Source organism: Triturus cristatus, chromosome 8 (genome assembly GCF_964204655.1).
Source record: "Triturus cristatus chromosome 8, aTriCri1.1, whole genome shotgun sequence".
Lineage (NCBI taxonomy): Eukaryota > Metazoa > Chordata > Amphibia > Caudata > Salamandridae > Triturus > Triturus cristatus.
The window spans coordinates 581,490,841-581,507,381 of NC_140591.1; positions in this window are offsets into that span (position 1 = coordinate 581,490,841).

The window sequence follows — 16,541 nt, forward strand, 5'->3', positions numbered from 1 at the left end:
TGGATCAAAGGCTATCAACTTGTGGTATATGTTGGTATAAATGGTTGATAACAGGCAACAGTGTACAATTTGTATCGCAGGAAATGTGTGTGTTTCTCTGGGTTGATGGTCAATGTCTATAATACACTTTAAGATGGCTTTGCACTCACCACAAGTCAATGGTTTAGCGGAGATTATGAACAAGATAGTAAAAAGATGAGCTCGGAGAGCTTTACTAACCAAAGATTCTTTTAAAAGTGTGTAAAGCAAAACATGGTGGGCTCATCACAACACACCTAATGGTATTACAGCAGTGTCTCCATTTATTGCATTGAGAGGCAGAAAGCCTCACAATAAAATCAATCCAGCATGGTTAAATCCTAATGAAGGGAAAAAATGTAGTTCAATTTGAGGAAGATCTGAGTTTGTGCAAAGCATCACACCAGAGAAAGTATAAAACTCATTTAGATGAAAGGAATTCAGTGTGTGAGCAAACATGGAATGTTGGAGAAAAATAGTCAGTCAGGAAGCCTGGGTTGTCAAGAAAAGGTGGCTCAAAGTTCATGAGACCTTTCATTATCTCCTAAGTGAGGAAAAATGTAGTTGGTTTGGACTCAGGTGATTCTGTGATAAGTTTGGAACACCTAAAACATTTCTGATGAATGAGAACTCAAATCTATCTGGTATGTGGAAGAGCAAGTGATAAGCCTGCTGAGGTTAGCCCTGCTCATAGGGCAAGGGTCAGACCAGCTTGACTCAATGAATATGTGACCAGTTAGTATATCCAGCATTGTCATTTTCTATTTAATGTTTTCATATCTCTAATTTGAATTGTCTTTCTATATGATATTTTAGTATCTCAAACCTCATTATTACCCAGTATGCTTATTCTTTTGAATTATTTCAATTTTCTTTTTTGCATATATTATAGGGGGAAGGTGTGTTGTGGCTTGAGGCTTGGTAATATTCTGTGTTAGAACTGTATGAGATCAGACGTAGTCTAGGAAATTAGAATCATGCATGGGTCAGTGATAACAACATAATGACCTGTATGCTAAACACCAAGGAGGGGTTTCAATGTTGTCAGTTGGATCCAGCTGCCTTAATTAGTTAGTGGTCAATGTCTTGTTCTCTTAATAAATCACCTAAGAAGTTCCTGAAGATTTGTGGATTTACTTGGACAAAGAGAACTTAGCACTATGGTACCCAGTCATATCCAAATAGGAAACAGTCATTGAAAGGGGCACCTTATGAATGGCTTCAATGCGATCGGGTAATAGATGGTATTCACTGGCAATAATTTTGTGTCCAAGGTATTATACTCACGTAGACATAACTGCAGTTTTTAATTTGAAGCCTTCTGTCCCTTTTTAGTCAGTTTTGTGAGGAGGCAGATTGCGTTTACCTTACAGTGTTCTAAAGTAACAGATACTATAATTGCCAATATATTAAACCAAAGGAGAACCTAGTGTAAAACCAGCATGACCTGGTCCTTCTTTACAGTCTGGAAAAAGATTGATAGCAACTGCATACATCTTGGAGGGAATGTACGCCATGAAAGTTGAGACCAACGGAATCCTTCTGCAAAGAGCAACTATCTCTCTTAGTGTATAGGGAAGAAGGCAGAACATAGATCTACTATTGTAAACCATCAGCATTTGTGAGGATGCAGGAAAAGATGGTGGCAGGGCAGGGGACTGCAGGGAAGCTAGGGCTAACCACATTATTTATTGCACACAGATCCCTAAGGTGCATTCTCCTCAATGTACGCTCCGTACACAAACACGACATGGAAATCTGGAACCTACTCGACTCTCTTTCGCCTGACACCGTCTTCTTCACAGAAACATGGATCAATGCCTCCTCTGCCCTGACATTAACAACGCAATCCCGGATGGATTTAAGATTCAGAGGAAGGACTGCCCAAACCACCTAGGAGGGGGCCTCGCCATTGCCCACAAGAGCACCCTCCGCCTCACCACCTCCAGCAAAACCTTCCTCGCCGCCGAACACCTGTACTTCCAGATCCAGACAAGCCCCAATGCCACACTCTGAGGGACCCTCATCCACAGGCCACCCTGCCCCTGGACACCCTTTGCCGCCACCATCACAGATTTCATCATCCCACCACGCCATTGCCCCAATGAACTACATACTCATCGGAGACCTGAAATTCCACCTCGACAACCCCAACAACCACCACACCACCACCCTCAGCGACAACCTCGCTGACATGAGACTTAAAAAACTCATCACCACACCAACCTACAGAGCAGGACACGACCTTGACCCCATATTTGCAGCTGGAAACAACATTGACTTCAGCCACACAACGCAACCGCCATGGACCGACCACCACTGCGTACACTTCACTGTCGACAAACCCATGGCACCCAAACCTGCACCGCACCCAGCACGAAGGAACTGGAGCAGGGTTACCGACAAACACCTTCACTCCACCCTCAACCAAGACGACCGCACCTGGTCATCCGATGCAAACAGTGCAGCCAGAGATCTCCACACCTGGAGCTACAACTGCGCAGATGAGCTTGCCCCACTTTGCCACCCCGGCAAACAGCGACCCAGGAAAGCTGCCTGGTTCACCACCAATCTCCAAGATCGCAGGCGCACCTGCAGATACATGGAGAAGAACTGGAGAAACACCAAGACAACCGAAAACTACTCCACATACAAGGACTCCATGACGGTCTACCACAACCAATTCAGAACCACCAAGAGGAATTTCATCCACAACAAAATCCTTGCCAACTCGACCAACTCCAAGGAACTCGTCAGTGTCATTCAGGAATTCAACAACCCATGCAGTGAAGCCTCAGACATCACCCCATCCCAAGACCTCTGCGACAAACTTGGAACCTACTTCCACTGCAAAATCAAAAACCTCTACGACAACTTCATCGACCACCCACCAGATGCCACAGCCGGACCCACGCCCCCTAGAGACACCAGCTGGCCCACCATCCCTAACAGGACACCGATCACGACCGAAGACACCGCCTAGACCATGAAAGGCATCCACTCATGCCCCCACCCACCCCAGCCCTCCTCACATCTACCACAGAGCAGCGGCCGCCATCGCACCCGAACTACAATACACCATCAACACCACCTTCAAGGAAGGCACCTTCCCAGATGACTGGAACTGCACAGAAGTCAGGCACCTGCTCAAGAAGCCCAATGCGGACCCTAATGACCTAAAGAACTACCAGCCCATCTCGCTCCTCCCCTTCGCAGAAAAAGTTGCAGAAAAGACAGTCAACAGGGAATTGACACGATTCATCGAAGAGAACGCCATCTTTGACCCCTCCCAATCCGGATTCCAAAGCAACCACAGCACCGAGACTGCCCTACTCGCTGCCACAGACAACATCTGCACCCTCCTGGACCAGGGCCACTCCACAGCAAACACCCTACTCGACCTATCAGCGGCCTTCGACAGCGTCTCCCACCGCACACTAGTCACCAGACTACACAACGCTGGCATACAAGGAACAGCCCTGGAATGGATCCAATCATTCCTCACCAGAAGAAGCCAAAGGATCAGACTGCCACCCTTCCTCTCCGACCCCACAAAAATCACCTGCGGAGTCCCACAAGGGATGTCTCTGAGCTCGACTCTCTTCAACATTTACATGGCCCCCCTCGCTGCCATTGTTCGGCAACACGGCCTCAACATCGTATCCTATGCCGACGATACCCAGCTCATGCTCTTCCCTTACCAAAGACCCACCACCGCCAAACTCAACTTCCAGAAAGGAATGCAAGACGCCGCAGTCTGGATGACCAACAGCTGCCTGAAACTCAACTCAGAGAAGACAGAATTCCTCGTCCCCTCGTCCTTGGAACCACCCCTTTGGCATGGGACCACACCTGGTGGCTGACAGCACTCGGAAGCCCACCTACCCCCACAGACCACGCCTAGAACCTCAGCACTGTACTCGACTCATCACTCACCATAAACCGACAGGTCAATGCCGTCACCTCCAGCTGCTTCAACACACTCTGCATCCTCTGCAAGACCTTCAAATGGATCCCCATGAGTCAAGAAAGACGGTCACCCTCACACTCATCACCAGCAGACGGGACTATGGACACGCACTCTATGCCGGCATTAAAAAAAGTCCCTACTCCACAGACTCCAGACAATACAGAACACAGCCGCCAGACTCGTCCTAGACATCCCCAAACATGAACACATCAGCCAGCACCTACAAAAACTCCCCTGACTTCCCGTGGAGAAAAGAGTCATCTTCAAGATTCTCACCCACGCCTACAAATGCCTACCCAACAACAGGCCAAAATACCTCAATGACAGAATCAACTTCCTCGTACCCAAGAGAAACCTCTGATCTACTAACCTCGCTCTGGCCAAAACCCTGCGCATCCACAGAGCCAGAGCAGGCGGAAGATCCTTCTACCACATCGCAGCCAAGACCTGGAACGAGCTACCGTCAGACATCAGGTGCACCCCTTCAGCAAGACTCTCAAGACCTGGCTCTTCGGCTAAGCAGATCTGCTGATCCCCCCTCAGCACCTTGAGACCCTCACAGGTGAGGAGCGCGCTTATAATCCCCTGATTGATTGTTTGAACCTGTACACATTGACGATATCTGCTCTGTGTAAAAGTAAAATCGGTGTGCTTTTCCTTCTAACAGTACTCAAAAGAACCTTCAGCTTAAGTAAATCAGCAATCACAGATCAAATCTGTGCCTTGGCCTCTCTTCTGAGTATTTCCTGAAGTACCCAAAATAGATTTTTCTGTGGGTCAATCTTCATTTACACCTGTCCATTGATGATATGAATTCCACAACATTGGCCTATGTGGGGCACAGTGTGGGGGGTACCTAGGAAAGCCAATCGGTTAATCTAGAGACATGTCATTGTTACTCAAAATAGATTGACAATTATTGTTCTTGCAAAGAAGAGAGAGAGCTTTATTCTTAAGTTGCTGGGCTATGTTTAGTTCAACACCACCAATGCGCAAAACAAAGTACAATTCAGTTTACAAAAAATGTCATGCCCTAACAGATTAGCTGGTGAAGTAGGACTGAGTAGAAAGAAATGTTTATAAGTGAAGGGTTCGAGATTATTCAAGCTAGGGTCAGAGATGTAATTGGGAACTCAGTGATTAGAAATGCCGAATGCATCTATAGACATGCCCAAGAAAAGTAATGAGGGAAAGTCAGAGGTTTCTAAGGCAGAATGACTAGCACCGGTGTCAATGAGGGAAGTGGTGCATTGACCATTAATATGGAAATCTACATAAGAGCATTTTTGGTCTACTGGTATTAAGGTATTCATGACACAGTTTGAGCCTCTCAGGTGGTCCTCTTAATATCCAGGATAAGAATTTTGAGCAATGTGATGAAATTCAGGTTGGTCAGAAAGACCTAGCCCATTTGACACCTTATTTGGAGTGTCCTGCATCGAATTTTCCCAGTTGACCACAAGCAAAACAAGATCTTCCAGTTCCCAGGGTCTATCCTCTTCTCCTTCACTAACCCCTTCCTGCTATACCTCCGCCCTGTCCTTTCTTCGCCTCCCCTTTTATTACCTCATCTTCCTCTTTTTGTGTCATTTTCTGTTGTTGCAATAGATGAAGATCTCTGCCATGAGTGCAGATTCTCTGCCCTGAGTCTGGCCTCTCTGGCCCATGTGTGGAAGAGAACTTCTGCTCCTAGGGGTGGAGGATCTGCATAGAGAGAGAGACACCCTACATATGCTACAATAAATAAAATCTGAGACATTACCAAATCAAAGCAAGAATGGCTTGTGTACCTAATATGTTAATTTATGAATATAGAATTTGCCGTAAACTATGAGTGTATCACGTGAGGTATTGTGGTTGGGTGATGGGCTTCATACATGTTTTGATAAAATGAACAGTCCACTTTTTTAAACCTGAGCAAAGCTCATGACTTGGTAACAGTGGCAACATTTGGGCTGCAAAGCATTATAAAGGAGATTACTGCAATACTTGGGTCCGATTTAAGGTGCATTGCCCCTGCTGGTCATGGGTTCCTTAACCTTGCTTTTGGTGTCAAGTGGAGGTGCCTGCCTCTGAGCCGAGGATCTGTCTTCTTGCTACTAGTCCTGCTGTTATGGTTGTTGGCCAGCATGAGCCTGCTGAAAAGGAATGTCAGAAAGAAAGACTTGGTTACATTATTGGGCCACTAATGCATATCTACATATGTTTAACAATAATAAATATGTTTCCCTTTGTACAGCTGCAAACAATGTGGAGACTTTAACAAACGTCTTACTATCCTGTTCTTTTATACACAAATGTTGGAAATCTAAAGTCTTTAACACTGAAAATGCACAATATAATTATGGAAACAGCCATTCAAAGGAGGTGAAAGGGTTGGTAATAGTTGAGGTATGTCAAAATTCTGACCTATTGGAAATGTAGGTTCACAATAGGTTCCATGCACTGATCTGAGAGGAGACAGTTTCCCCACAGGGCTACAAAGCATTTTAAATGAGGCTTAATTGGTCTACATCATTTTTAGACATCAAAAAGTAAACACTTTATTCATTATTTGTGTGATCTTTGAAGGTAAAAACTAGCAAACATGGTGGTTAGGAAGCAAGATAAAAGTAGATAAAATTAAAGAAAACAACAATAAATATGCATGTCTTTAAATTTAAACGTTCTAAACTTCCATACAACAACAAAAGATTTTAAAATAGAAAATATAATGTTATGACAAAGCTCACAGTGAACACAGGACAGGACAGCATTCTCAAAATGCACTTGCGCATAAGTGCCAAATAGTAATATATACTCACTTACCATATCTTCACTGCTCAAACTCATCCAGCTTAGAATGGAGGGTCAGCAGGCAGATTTAAGGACCCTCCAGTACAGTTATGTCGTGTATGTGGCTAGGAGGGCATACCCATAATTTCCTGGGCATTAATAAGGACCCAATGATAAAGGTCTGTCCAGTGCTTGTGACACAGGTTCCCCCACGGATTGTGGACACCTGCTTCACTGCCATGTGAGATTTGGGCCCATGCTGCACTGGTCAGCTGTGTATCAGAACTCACGTAAGGCTGATGGTACTTATCAATGACCCACTAAATGATGGTGAGGTTCAATTCACTTTCTGAAAATGTTGTGCAAGTCCAGACATGTGGGGCCAAGATTGTGCAAACCAGACGCATTTTTCATTACCAGGATATTGCAAGTGTTGTAATCCTTGCAATGTGCAGCTATAGCATTTGGTTCCAATGGAAAATATCAAAGATGTACAAGCAAACACTTCCCCAAGTTCAATCATTAAACAGCCTTTTAGTCGCTCAATGATATATATATATATGTTATGCTATTTAATTTTGTAACGTGCGCAGCTACTCCGAGGAGTGTCCCGTGGCGAACCAGGAGGGGTCAGCTGATTACCACAAGACAAAAAGATAGGTTTTTAGTTTTTTCTTAAAGGCCAAGGGGTCTTGGGCGTTGCGAAGCGCAAAAGGAAGGGCGGTCCATGCCTGAGCTGCTTTCACGTCGAGCGAGCCACCACCCAGCCTGTGACGAATGAAGCGGGGAACTTGTGCTAGAAGCTGTGCTGATGAGCGCAATTGTCTTAGCGGGACATATAAGGAGAAATGCTTCTGCAAATAGGAGGGGCCCGGCCACAAAGGGCACGATGAGCGATGGCTAGGGATTTGAACTTAACCCGTTCAGCCACAGGAAGCCAATGTAAGGAGTGCAGGTGATATCGCACACTACACCTAGCGGGAATTACAAGGAGAAGCCTAGCTGCCGCATTTTGGACAACCTGAAGCTTATCCAGTATGTATCCTGGGATGCCCACATACAGTGCATTGGCATAGTCCAAACGAGAAAGGATCAGTGCGCGAATGACTGTTTCTTTTGCGGGCCTAGGGAGAAGAGGAAGAAATTCCCATAAGGTTTTAAGAAGTACAAAGCAATTACCTGCGAGCTTCTTAACCTGAGTAGAGAAGGATAGATTATCCTCGAACCACACTCCCAAGTTCTTGGCAGAGTTCCCTTTAGATGTCGGTAGAGGGAACCCTGGAGGCCGGAGCGTGTCTCTGAAGCTGGACGGGAAATTACTGTAAAGGAGAATCTCCGACTTGTCTTCATTGCACTTAAGCTGTGCGGCGGCGAGCCACTTAAAGACAGAAGACAAGCAGTGCTGAGCCGAAGAGATGGAGTCCGCATCCTTTTCCCAGATGAAAAAAAGATGGGTGTCATCGGCGTAGGCAATGACCTTAGCCCCCAGGTCCTCGGCCAACTAGACCAGAGGAGTAACGTAGATGTTAAAGAGGAGAGGCTAAGGGAGGACCCCTGCGGGACCCCTGTGGTAACTGGCTGAGGAGAAGACTTGGCCGGCCGCAGCCAGACCTGTTGCATCCGCCCTTGCAGGAAGGACCTAAGCCAGCCCCAGGCCGAGCCCGAGACACCAATCTCAGCGAGATGAGAAAGCAGCAGTGAGTGTGGCACCATATTAAACACAACCGACAGATCGAACATGACTAGAGCTACTCTTCCGCCGGCATCCGCTAAGCTGGCCAGAAGGGAGATGGGGAGATAATTCCCTGGAGTTTGGGGGGCAAGGCTTTTAGCCAGCTTCCAACCCTCTGGCATGCGAGCCTCAAGAAGGGAGGTATTGATAATGAAGTTCACTTCAGGATTAATGATCTCCGGGACTGCTGGAAACAGTCTGGCCACACAGGGATCAGAGGGTGAACCTGATTTCAGGCCCTTCAGAATTCTGAGAGTGCTGGGCAAATCCACTGCGGCGAAAGCATGCAGGGAGTGCCTAGGTTTGGCGGGCGTAGGTGTGTAAGGCATGGGATCTGATGAGGCCCTAACAAAGGGAGCAAAAGTCACTTGAATAGAGCAGATTTTATCTATAAAGAAGTCAGACAGAGTATCGAACCAGGCTTCTGAGACTGGAAGTGAAGAAAACTGTACGGTGGGGGATGTAAAGCTCTGAACTTTGGCGAAACTTTACTTGGAATTTTTTTGAGCCTGTTCAATGCGGGCCAAATAATATTGCTTCTTAGCCTCGGCTATCGAAGCATAGAAAATGTTTTGTTTGACCCTAAGATTGTGCTTGGCCAAGGCACAGTCAACTAGGGTGTGAACCAGGGTTTAGAGGGTTGACTCCCCAGAAAACCTGGAGGAAATGGGTGAGGATAACATATCCATGGTGTTAGAAACCCAATTCGAGAACCCTCCAAGACTCCCATCAAGATCCTGCGGGAGATATATATATATATAAAACAAAAGAAAAAACCTTTTCTGAAAAGAAATGAGGTCATAACTATAACTACCTACTGTTGACCGCCAGTAGGTAATATATCAATTGCCATAATCAAATTCGCAGCAGTGACGAGGGACAGAGAGACTGTTGATGTGGCACCCTGTTTTTTGGATAAAGATAGCAGCCAAATCACAAAGGACTGCATGGATAAAGTCAGCGTGCAAGTGAAAGCAGTTATTTTTCATTTATCCTTCCGTACGAAAAGCTTTGAGGAATGTGTTCATTTGTGACCTGAATAACCTTCATTATGGAAAAACGACCTGCCTGCCATTAGAGATATAATCAAAGGATGTGCACGCAAATATGGCAGCCAGTTATACTGACATTTAGAATGAACATTGAGGGCAGTCCTTTGTTGCTGACTATGATTTTTTTCAACCAATGAAATTGCCATAAAACGCATTTTGAAACATGAACAACTTGTGGTGCACGTTACTGAGTACTGAAGAAGGTGTTTCTCATATATATATATATATATATATATATATATATATATATATATATATATATATATATATATATATATATATATATCGTTAGAAAAGCCAAACTTAAAAAGTGGCATTATCTATATAAACGGGGTGATGCTCAAGCGATTCAGCGAACTAACCCTGCAGAATATCCTTTTTCCAATTTGACTGTGGATGATGCAGATGTTTTACATGATATTCAAGATCTAGCCATGGGGGACACTTTTGTCAATACAACATCTAGTGAAGTATATGATCTTGATATTCCCACGGATTCGAGCGCAGCTACCAACTTCAAACCTCGCTCAGTCTTTTACCCTAATCTCCCCCACGACAATATAGACACATTCCATGAGGTGGTCACACAAGCATTGATCAAAATGAAACATCAAAAAAACAAAAGAGTCATTTTTAATCTATCTTTTGATCAAAAGAAATTGTTGAAATCACTAGCAGACGACACTGACATCATTATCCGTCCTGCTGACAAAGGAGGAAACATTGTTCTTTGGGACAAACAAATGTATATTACTGAGGCATCTAAACAACTAAATGATCGTAAATTCTATATGAAAGCCAATGTTGATGTGTACAATGCAAGCATTCTTGTAATTTGGGATAAACTTAAGGAATGGGAACAAAAATGCTACATATCTTGGGAAGAGTATTGTTTCTTAAAACGAGATTACCCCAAGCTATCCATATTGTATCTTTTACCTAAAGTCCATAAGAACCCCGTTATACCACCCGGGAGACCCATAGTATCTTCTATTGGCAGTGTTCTAGAGAATGTCTCTAAATATGTGGACCATTTCCTCCAAGAATATGTTACATTACTCCCATCCTATGTAAGAGACACTAAAGACTTTTTAACAAAATTGGAAGGTGTGCGATGGGAAAACACCGACCTTATGATCACTTTAGATGTTAGTTCTCTTTACACGATTATTGATCATGGACAAGGTATTCAAGCATGTCACCATTTCTTGAAAAAGAGACCTATCGAATTTCTCGAACACACCAACATGCTTTTGGAGACGATGATGAATCTGTGTCTTACAAATAACATTTTTATGTTTGATGGCACTATTTACAAGCAAGTCCTCGGTACATCTATGGGGACTTGCTTTGCTCCAAATTTCGCGAATCTTTTTCTAGGCAAATGGGAAGAAGATTTAAGAAATGACATCTCCTTAATTTCATCATTTAGCAAAGTCAAACTTTGGCTGCGCTATATTGATGACCTTTTCCTCATTTGGTCTGACACTGAGGAAGAAGCTAGAAAATTCATTGAAAAACTCAATAGCAACCACCTCAATATTTCTCTTACTAGTAGTATGAGTAAAGAAAAAATAGAATTTCTCGATCTATTAATAACACCTCAAGGTAGAGATTTACATACAAGCCTCTTTAGAAAAACAACAGCAGGTAACACCCTTCTCCACGCTCTCAGCAGTCACCCGGATACACTCAAGTGGAGTATCCCTTATGGGGAGCTGTTGAGAGCGAGGAGAAACTGCAGCACTACAGCAGCATTCGACCTTGAAAAAGATGTCATGATCAAAAGATTTAAAGAGAGATGTTACCCTACATGGGTTTTGCAAAAAGCTTTGAATAGAGTAAATCAAGTTGATCGAAAACAAACGTTAAGTGAAAAAACAGAAACTACTATCACCAATAAACAAGAGGAAAGTAGAATTATCCTCACATTCAATGGTAACTCATCTCAGATACAGAAAATACTGACTGACAAATGGGATATACTTACCAGTGATCCTATTATCGGGAAAACCTTTTCCCAGAGACCCAGAATCACATACAAAAAAGGCAGGAGTTTGAGAGATATACTTACTCAAAATGACATAACTCCTAAACAGTCCAACAGTGAACATAATCTAAAAGGTTTTTATCCTTGCGGACACTGCAAGGCGTGTCGCAATAGTAATATGACTAAACATTTCAAGATTCCTGGACAAACCTTACCCAAAAATATTTCTCAGTTTCTAACTTGCAGCACTCCGTTTTGTGTGTATGTCTTGACCTGTCCATGCAACATGTGGTATGTGGGCAGCACCACATTTATGGCTAAAAAAAGAGTATTGGAGCACATGCGGGCTATAAACAAAAAAGACACCCACTATCCCATTGCCAGACATTTTGAATCTTTTCATCTTTCAAATAGCTCTCTTTTGGGTTATTTTGTGATTGAGCAAGTACACTCGGGACCCAGAGGGGGTAACCGGGTATTACAGCTTCGCAAACGCGAATCTAAATGGATAATTGAACTAGAAACAAAATATCCCAGGGGCCACAATATTGACGAAGAATTAAGTATACATTTACGTAATGAATAATTGACTATTCCATGTCCGTATTCTGTAACAGGTTATAATATGATAAGTCTTTTTAACCATATGAAAGCACTGTGCTGTGAATAGTGAGTTTCATATCCTTTTAATCATCACTTGATTTTTTCATTTTTTTTCTTTATTCACAGGAGGAAAGGAAGGGTCGTACCGTTTGCGGACTGTCTTATCCGTTCCGGCCTCCCTACCCTTTTCTTCCTTGGCCTGTGGGTCCACTTCAGCTAAGTCTGTGCTTTTCTTACTCTTTCAATTTTCTTTTCACTTTGGACACTATTGAGTAAACTAGGTCTTGTTTGGGTAATAACGGACTGAATATCGACACCACTATGGTGCTGTATTTGGATACAATAAGGTTTTTTGACCAACAAATGCATGTATGTTATGTTATGTTATGTTAAAAGAAATTTATACCGCGCACTATCACCATAGGTTTCTTGGCGCTGAATGACCAGTAGCGTGATTCAGGAGAGAGGGTTAAACATATGCAGAACGAAAGAGCAGAGTTTTTAAGAGTCTACGAAACGAATCGTACTGGGGGCAAAGGCGAAGTGAAAGTGGCAGAGAGTTCCAGGTAGAGGGAGCCTGGACTGAAAAACTCAAGCCACCGTGTTTCTTCCTGGTAAATTTGGGAACCTCAAGAAGATTGAGAGAAGCTGAGCGGAGGGCCCTAGAGGGAGTGTAGCGAGTCAGGCACGAAGAGATGAACGAAGGGGCTGCATTCGAGAGGGCTTTGAAGGTGGAACATGCCAATTTATAAGTGCAGCGTTTAGAGATGGGGAGCCAGTGCAAACTAAAGAGGAGAGGGGTGACATGCTGATATTTAGGCTGGTGGAAGATCAGACGGGCAGCTTGATTCTGAACCAGCTGAAGTCGATGAAGGAGACCGACTGGAATACCCGCATACAGCATATTGGCATAGTCGAGCCTTGAGGTAATGAGTGCGATAACAACTTGGGTCAAAGCATCTGTGGTAAGAAACCTGCTAATCTTACGGATCCGCCTGAGGTGAAAAAAACAGGCTGAGGTGACCGAATTGATTTGCGGTTTCATGGAAAGATCTTCTGAGATAATCACACCGAGGCTTTTAACTGAACGCACAGAAGTCGGTGCGGCCCCCAGGGATGTAGGCCAGTAGGTGGAGTTCCATGGATGGTTAGGGCCACCTACCAAGACAAGCTCGGTCTTGGTAGGGTTCAGTTTTAAGTGGCTGTGATACATCCACTCAGCGATAGTCAGCATAATAGTCTGAAAATTAACGCGGGAGGAGGGAGAAGGGTCAATAGGGAAAATTAACTGAAGGTCGTCCGCATAATTAAAAATGGTAGCTGGAGAGTTGCGGAGGGAGGCTAACAAGGGTTGAAGGTACAAATTAAAAAGAAGCGGGGATAGTGCCGAGCCTTGAGGGACTCCGCAAGGGAGAGAGACAAAAGGCGCGGACAAAGTGGACAGATGGACGGACTGAGTTCGTTGATGGAGAAAAGATCTGAGCCAGTCGAGGGCTACTCCCTGGATGCCGGCGTTGTGGACACGGTCGATCAGAATGGTATGATCGACCGTGTCGAACGCCGCTGAGAGATCCAATAGGACAAGGGCCTGAGATACATTATTATCAGCGCCCTTCCTGAGGGTGTCCAGGACTGCTACTATGACCGCCTCGGTGGAATGGAGGGGTCTGAAACCCGCTTGTTGAGGGTCTAGATAGGAGGAATTCTCTATGAAAGAGCTCAAGCAGCGGGTAACATAGGTCTCCAGAATTTTTCCTAAATAGGGGAGGAGAGAAATCGGTCTATAATTGCTGAGAATGGTGGGGTCAGCATTCGATTTCTTCAAGATGGGTAGGATGGCGGCTTGCTTGAAATTGATACATTCTATGTACTATACGTTTGACACGATAACTTCTAGGTAATGTATGAGAAACAACAACCAAACATAAAAAAACTATACAGTATTATATTTCCACTATACATATGAATGTGTTCATCGTATAACCATGGTTTTAGCCACTATACAGGCTGATATGGACTATTTATCTTTTATGATTTTGTATGCTGTTCATCATTATTGCACTACTATTATGGTTTTGTGCAACAGCACTATGTATTGATTGGACACCATGATGGTATGATTATCCTGTTGGTCTCACACATGTTAGAATTATTCTGACTACTCTGTGCATATTAATGCTGAATAACTATGTGGTTGATCACTTGTATCTTTTTGTTTGCATACAGCGACATATGAACCAGGAATTATAATTTTATGCTACTATTAGAGCTTATACACATAGGTTTCTTAGCCATTAAGTAATGGCCGTAGTCCTTTTTCACTTTCTTTTCCCATGTAAGACCTGGTTGCACTTTCATGCACTGTGTGAACAAGACAGCTAGTCTGTCGAAACGCGTAACGGTTGCTAAATAAATCTAATTTGGGTTGAAATTCGAGAGTGCGTCTTCCTTGAGGATTTTTCAAGTGTGGATATATATATATATATATATATATATATATATATATATATATTATCTACTGGCGGTCGCCAGTAGATAGTTATAGTTAGGACCGTGTTTCCATAGGAGTGGACTGGTACATCCTACTAAATTGAGGGCAGTGGCAGCACATCAGACCATGCATGGCAGGAGGCAGGAGGGAGGAGGCGAGTCCATGGATTCACACAACAGAGGATAGGGAGGAGGGGGATGGGGCAGCAAGCTAACTGTTCAGAGAAGGCGGGTATTAGGAACTTTATTGTTTTTAAAACGTGTCTGTGCAAACTACTTAAAATACGAACAAGTATGCAGCATAATCTCGCTTTTATTCAGGAAGAAGAGGACGATTGTGACTGTGACGCCGGGCTCACTTGGCAGAAACACCCCCTGACCCTCCACCCCCTATCGCAAAATGTAATGCCCGTGAAAAAGGTAGGTGAACACAGTGTTATATAGAACATAGTCCTGAGAGCACGATTGAAAATGAAAACTAGATATAGTGTATGGTATAAACTATGCACCAAAAAGTGTGATATAAGATGAACCGGGTGTGAAATATAATATGCAATACATTGTGCGCAATGACAGATTCATTGGAGAGCGCGAGATAGCACAGGCACTAGCGCGTGCTATGCGATATGCGCCTTGGAGTGTAATATGCACAGGGCAGTGTTGTGTAACCCAACTAGTCTCTAAAGTTGTAATATAAAATATGTGCTGGGGAGTGTAACGTTGCATATGCACTGTGACAAAGATATGGATCCCAGATTGTAATATGTATGGCATAGCACTGTGCGTTATAACATAGGCATCGAGGAAGGCACGTTAGATGGGGCAATATAACCCGTGCGAAGACAAGTGTGGCATGACATATTCACGGGGGGGTGTTACAGTGCACATGGGCTAGAGAGTGTCATAGCATATGCACTAGCTAGTGGAATACAACACAGAGGTGTGTGGCACTCAGCAGGTAATGGTGGGTGTAAAACAGCATTGGGCTCTGCCAGGAGCGCGCTGTGACTCTCAAGTGATGCTCGTCCCCTTTCCAGAGAGTAAAATAAAAAGTATTACACATCCGGCAGTGGATGTGTGTTTTATTAACCGTGAGGGGGGTTTCTTGCATAGTTTTTGTCGAATTTTTGTTGAATCCCCTTTGAATGGCTTGGTGTGCATGTGTATTAAATGTGCCCGTCAATAGCTACCCATGTTTGTATAAATAAACGACAAGGGTGTCTACCGGGATTAGGCACGGTAGGGCATCAGACATGTCAGAGCTTCACTAGTGGTGTAAATACATTCCACGTGGATTCATTGTATGCATAGTCACCTTTTAATGAATATCACGCAAATCGTCATGGTGATAGGTACGTACGGTTTGTCCAGCATGTCCTAGGTGTGTCTATAAATATATATTTTTTGAAAATAATAAAAAACAGTGGCCGGCCCTGGGGATTGGGGTCAAAAAAATATAATTAGGAGACAGGCCCTGGGGATGGGGTCATCAGGGCCAATAAATTAGAATAAGAAGGGGAACCACACAGCCCCCCTTCTTAAAAAATTAAAATAAATAAAAGACTGGCATCGTGCCGGAGGCCACGCCCCCTCCTTGCAGCACTCTGCAAACGCGCCCCCTGGCGAGTTGTAAGTTGGGGAATTAATTCCTCTTTAATACTGAGGGTCCCTGAGGGCCAACTAGCCCAACAGGCATCTCCAGTATGCACCAGGGAGCTGCGCTGCAGACAGGTGTTCTGAGGCCAAGCCCCTTTTTACACCTCTCTGCAACGCAGCTCTGTGGCGCTTACTGGAGGTACCTAGAGTCTAGTTTGACCCTATTGACCCTTAGGATTCAAGGGGACTTAATCTCTCAACTTAGAACAGCCACAGGGCGCGTTTACACAGTGGTGAAGGGAGGGGACGGGGCCA